Here is a 6,697-nt window from a genome sequence, read left to right on the forward strand (position 1 = left end):
GTCCCATCAACCTTCAAAACTGTTGCAGGGAACTCGCTCCAGTTGATCTACACTTTGTGAATCACTGTGACCTGTGCGTTCTCACCTGAGTTACATTTTCAAGAAGTTCATAACCTGTGAACCCAGAGTAGAATTGGCTGCCTTCCTGGGCTGAGTTTTGCCCCAGGAAATATTTCAAGGAAGGACAATGAGGAAAGCACTATTCAGTGTATCAGAGGTGTTACTCTCCAAATTAATAGAGGTGGTGCCTGTGGGACCTTACGCTGAGGGCTGTGTCCTGGATTCATGGTTCCTACAACTACCTTAGATTTTACTTCCAAGCACACATTGATAGGCCTCAAAGCTGCGTTGGACAGGAGGATGTAGAAATGAGGAAGGAGAGTGGATACACATTTCTAATACTAGATAGACCTGGAAACAAATCCCAGTTTTGCATCTTATAACAGGGTTGCCTTAAAAAGTTACCTAACTTTCTCATGTCTCAGTTTCCACCTTGGCAAAACAGTAGTGTCTTCATGGGTTTGTTTTGAGGATGCTATGAGCTATATTGCTTCTCTCAGGCTTAATAATACTAAGCTTTTTGTAAACTTAGCTTTTATATTCCAGGCACCAAGCTAGGAGTGTTGGCATACTTCTTCATTTAATCATCACAAAACCCTTGTTAGGTAGATATTATTTTTCTTGTTTTTCAGGCAGAGGCTGTGCCAATTGGACAGTTAGTTGCAAAAAAAAAAAAAAGATTGGCTTTCTTAGACAAAAATGGAACTTAATGAAAACATATTGGGGATTCAAAGAATCACTGGGAAGTCACAGAACCAGGCTTGGGGGTGACTGGGAACCAAGGTCATGCAGGACCTGTCTGGCCCACACTCCTAATTGCATGGGCAAGGATAACACCTCCAGATGGTCCATCTAGTTTTTACCAATTGGCAAGGTCATATAGAAAGGAGCAGCTGACTGACTGAGCTTACATCAGTAAGCTGCCTGTCCCCTGGCTAGGATTGGAGGTAGAGGGAAATTAGAGAAAGGACTGGACACCTCTCTTTCCATGGCAGGAGGTGGGCAGAGGAACTATACTTCATCAAAAGTACACAATGGGATATTAGCCAAATAAGGCTATTAACAGGTTAAAGAGTGTTTGTTTCAGGACAACCTACAATTCTAGAGGATCACTGGAGAATATAGTTTTGGGACTATTAATGTCTTGGTCAAGTATTCTCTCTGTCTTTCTCTATTTCTCCCTCCCTCACCCCCTGCCCCCGCACACACACATGTACACACACACAGACACACACATTTTTAGTAGAGACTGAGGATTTGCACCCATGTCTTTTGACTCATGGTCCTCTTTTTCTACTCTTCTAGAACAGAATCTCGTAAGTGTGAGGGGAGATATGGTGGGCAGAAGCACCAAAAAGAAGTGGATATTGAATATGGAACTTAGATAAACCTCACAATTGTAGAGGGAGAACCAAGGTTCGTCATACTGGACTAGCTAAGAGGAGGTAGGGAAGCTGTGTGAGATGGGCTGGGAGGGGATGGTGTCTTCTCCAAAGAAGGGAGGAAAATAGAGGGAATGCTGGGGATGAAGTAGGCAAGCATGAGAAGAAGATCACTCTTGGGGTTCCAGGTCTGGACAGTAATATATCCTCACGTGCTCCCCAGGAGAGGCTAGGATGCCAGGACAGGTTGCCCTTGGGGTGCTGAGTCAGCACGGCCTGCCTGAGCAGCTCCTCCAAACACAGGAGCTCATAAATCACAGCTGACAAGGCGGGGGATCTCTGCTGTGCACACATTTTGTTTCAGGGACAGATGGTCACTGGAGCATGCATGTGTATTTTTTGTAGTTGGGGAAGTGCATGTGTATCCTGGAGTGGTTATTAGTCTAGAGAGCTAAAGTAAACAAGGAGATTGTTTCTGCCACCACCCACCATGGACCACAAAGCGTTTCCCAAACTAAAGCTATTAGAATATTAATTGTACTATTATTTAATAATGTTGTCATTTTACTTGAAGTCAATTTTTTTAATCCTAATAAATATATTTTTAAAAGAACTTTTAGACTTTCATTTCTGGTCTAGTATGTAGACAGCTTGAAAACTGTTACTATGCTCCAGTAACAAGTAAAAAGCTAAACAGATTTAAAAAGCAATAGCTCCTTAGATCTGTCAGAAAAGTGAGGTCACATGGCAGACTGAAGTCCCTAAAGTTAAAGAGATGGACAGCGAATACAGAAAATCATAGCTTACTAGAGCAGAAACTTCCTTGGGAACCAGGACCCAGTCAGGAAAACCTGAACTATAACTGACATGTTGCTGGGAGCTCAGTGTGAAAAGTTCTTAAAAACTCCAGGAAGACCCAGTCATGGGGGCCTCCACACTTTTGTGAGTTTTACCTCTAAGAGCTCAACCAAGTTCTCACAGTAAATATTGGAAAAAAAATGTCCTCATGCTCCCAGAAGAGGGAGAAGGAAAAGAACCATTTTGAAATATGCCAGAGCACTTTGTTTTGTTTTGTTTTGTTTTTAACAAGGTCTACCCTAAAAACAAAAACAAAAAAACAATAACAAAATTTTAACAAAGCCTAAACTATTGGGGTTTTATCAGAGCCCAATCAACCTGGGGGAAAGGAAATACTCAACTCCAGCCCACTCTAGCCATCTTGTCCCACCTAAGGAGGGACTGTAGGAGGAAGAAGGGACTGAGAAGCATTTGTAAAGTTTCAAGTTCAAAGGCACAAGCTCATCAAAAGACTGAAACCAAATCAGAAGAGTACAGAACACTTACTTTCTCTCCCCCCCCCACAATATTAAAGACCTATTTACAACTGCTCCTTTACAATGGACAGAGATTGTCAGAATGAACCAAAAAACAATACCCAATTATATGTTGTCTATAAGAATCCCACTTCAAATATAAAGACACATATAAATGAAAAGTAAATGGAAAAAGATATACCATGCTAACACTAATCGAAAGAAGGCTGGAATATCTATATTAATTTTAGACACAGCAGACCTCACAATAAAGAAAGTTATCAAGCATAAAGAGGAGAATTGCACAATAATAAAGGATCAATTCTCCAAGATTACATAACAATTCTTAATGTGCATGCATCTAACAACAGAGCATCAAAATGCATGAGGCAAAAACTGATTTAACTGAAAAAATAAGATGAATCCATAATTAGAGGTGGAGACTTTAACACCCCTCTATCAGAAACAGACAGATCCAGCAAGTAGAAAATCAGTAAGGGGATAGTAGGACTCAACAACACCATCAATCAACCAGATATAATTGACATCTATAGACTACTTCATTCAAGAAGAGCAGAATACATATTCTTCTCCAGTTCAAATGGAACATTAACCAAACTACACCACATTCTGGGCATAAAGAACAGCTTAACAAATTTAAAAGAAGATAAATCATACCATGTCTGCTCTCAGTCCTCAACAGAATTAAACTAGAAACCAATAACAAAGAGATATCTGGAAAAATGAAAAGTACTTGGAGGTTAAGCAATACAATTCTAAATAACACATAAGAAATTAACACATAATAAATAACACAAAAAATTAAACATATTTTGAACTACATGAAAATGAAAATATAACTTATTAAAATTTGTGAGATGCAGCAAAAGCAGCACCTGGAGGGAAATTATAGCATTGAATGTATAAAAAGAAAAGAAGAAAGATAAAAAATCAATAATCTAAGTTTCTTCTGTAGGAAATTAGAAAAAGGAGAGCAAATTAAGGCTCTTAACCAAGAAGAATAAAAGAAATAATAAAAATTAGAACAGAAATCAAAGACATTGAAAACAAGAAGTCAATAGAAAATAATCAACAAAACTAAAGCTGGTTTTTGGAAATATTAATAAAATCAATCTTACTAAAAATAAGAAAGAGATGATACAAATTATGTATACCAGAAATTAAAGAGGAGGCATCAGTACAGATCTCATGGACATTAAAAGAATAATAAAAGAATATTATGAACAATTCTATGCCCACACATTCAATACCCTAGATGAAATGGACCACTTTCTTGAAAGACACAATCTTCCAAAACTGATATGAGAATAAATATACAATCTGAATAGCCTATATCTATTAAAGAAGTGGAAACAATAATTATTAATATTCCAACACAAAATACACCAGGCCCAGAAAAGTTCATTGGTGAATTCTACCAAAGATTTAAGGAAGAAATTATAGCAATTCTCTACAATCTCTTCCAGAAGATAGAAACAGAGGAAAGACTTCCTAATTTATTTGTTAATACCAAAACCAGACAAAGATATTACAAAAAAGAAAACTAGAGACCAATATCTCTCATGAACATAGATGCAAAAATCCTAGACAAAATATTACCAAGTGGATTCAACAATGTTAAAAAGAATTATATACCACAACCAAGTGGAATTTATCCTGGATATGCAAGCCTCGTTCAACATTGGAAATCAATTGATGTAACCCATCACATCAACAGCATAAAGAAGAAATAGCACATTATATTATGTATAAAAAGCATGACAAGGGGCGCCTGGGTGGCTCAGTCGGTTGAGCGGCGGACTTAAGCTCAGGTCATGATCTCGCAGTCGGTGAGTTCGAGCCCCGCGTCGGGCTCTGTGCTGACAGCTCAGAGCCTGGAGCCTGTTTCAGATTCTGTGTCTCCCTCTCTCTGACCCTCCCCTGTTCATGCTTTGTCTCTCCCTGTCTCAAAAATAAATAAAATGTTAAAAAAATATATTAAAAAAAAGGCATGACAAAATTCAGCACCTATTCATCATTTGAAAAATAACTCTTGGTAAATTAGGAATAGAGAGAAACTTCCTCAACTTGATAAAGGTCATCTACAAAACCTATAGCTAACATTATATTTAATGATGAGAAATAGAAGCTTTCCCACTAAAATCAAGAATAAGGCAAGGATGTCCCATCTTGCCACATGTTTTCAAGATCATATTGGAAGCCCTAACACAGTAAAACAAGAAAACAAGATAAAAGGTATGCTGATTAGGAAGAGAGAAATAAAATTCTTTGCTCACAGATGACATGATCAGAAAATCCAAACTAATTGACAAAAAAGAAACTCTCCCAGAAGTAATAAGTAATTATAGCAAGGTTGCAAAATAGAAAGTTAATATTGAAAAATATATTTAAAGATTGAAAAATGTTGAAAGTCAATTACTTTTCTATGTACTATTAATGAACAAGAGAAATTTACACATTACCATTTATATTAATACTCCCTCAAATAACTTATTTATTTATTTTAGAAAAATGAAAGCTGATTTTTATTTTATCATCAGTAGCTATTCTTTAAATATGAACATACATATCTAGTATTCTACACATCACAGTTTTTAACATTAGTTTCTGAAGGTTAAACATACAACATAAATCCTTACAAAAAAAGTCAAATGCAAACTTAAAAATTTAAACAAAAGTCTTACTAATTTAAAAAAAATTTGTGCTGGGTACCATTTGTACAACACAATTAATTTAAACATTTTCATTTTGGCTGCACATGAAAAAAGCGGCAGTAGAAAATAAAATGACTGAGGATTTTCAAATAGCAGAATAAGCAATTTTGCCTTGAAGGAGAAGCAATATTAAATACCAGTTTTCAAAAAAAAATCCACATTTAAAAATATGTAGTTCAAGTCACAATATTTTTCTCAGTAGAGGCCCCTGAGATGCATAATTAACTGCCTTAGATGGCCCATTTGAAAGGACAATGTCCCTTCAGAGTATAACATTACTGATTTGGGCACAGAAAAGAAGTCTTGAGAATGAGAACATGATTAAAAAAGAGGGAAGAGGAATAAAAGAAATAAAAAGCAGGAGTAAAGTACATGAGATCAAAATTGCAATCACTAAAAACTGCATTCTCAGCCACTGCAGAATACTGTCTTCTATCCACAGCAGGCGCCTGCCCCAGAGCTGCTATTGCAGCATGGATCCGATTTGCTTGGAGATAGCCTCGTCATTCAAATGTTTTGTTGTTTACCTGAGAGCATTTAGAAGACTTTCTACACTATTGGGGTATTGGTCCTTAAGAACTTTGATACAACCTTTCGTATCAATTTTTGAAGTTTTGGCAAATGCTCCCACTAAATTATATGTGTCATAGAGTATTATGACACCCAACATTACCCTCAAGCAGAATGACACCGTCTCTTCGTTTGTAAATCTGCTTCTGTATTCCGATGTTTCGAGCGTGACTCTGCATACACTAGCCGTGGTGCTTAGACAATCTGTGGTATTTTCTTTGGTAAATTTTTATTTTCTGATACAAATTTTGTTGTGGCATCACTTAAGGTTTTCAGCATTGAGACTGCCCCAGCATAAAACAAAGACAGTCGATTTGCCAATTTATTATTTACTTCATTTTCTCCTTTTGCTGCAACATTAATCCTCATAAGACTCAATGTTCTTCTATAATACAGAAATCATTCTGTATGGAGGGATTTGTCATCTTGAGTTTGTCCAACCGGAGTGTGAAGAGTCTCCACAAACTGTTTAGCAAGAGCCTGCTCTCGCTCTAGATGCTGGGTGGAAGAGTATGGGGTACTTGTCAAGGCTCCCAGATCTCTTAGTGCTTCTTCTAACCTCTAAGAAAATTCGTAAAATTTCTTTTAAAAAATTGTTTAATGTTTATTTTTGACAGAGAGAGACACAGAGCATGAG

General features: G+C 36.9%; 1 pseudogene; it reads right to left on the reverse strand.

Annotated features, from left to right (window-relative positions):
• Positions 1-5,953: 5,953 nt before the first annotated feature.
• LOC112857311 (CYFIP-related Rac1 interactor B pseudogene) lies at positions 5,954-6,485 on the reverse strand (annotated as a pseudogene).
• Between the last annotated feature and the right edge of the window lie 212 nt (positions 6,486-6,697).

Source organism: Puma concolor, chromosome E2, assembly GCF_028749965.1.
Source record: "Puma concolor isolate L17-30 chromosome E2, mPumCon1.1.hap2, whole genome shotgun sequence".
Lineage (NCBI taxonomy): Eukaryota > Metazoa > Chordata > Mammalia > Carnivora > Felidae > Puma > Puma concolor.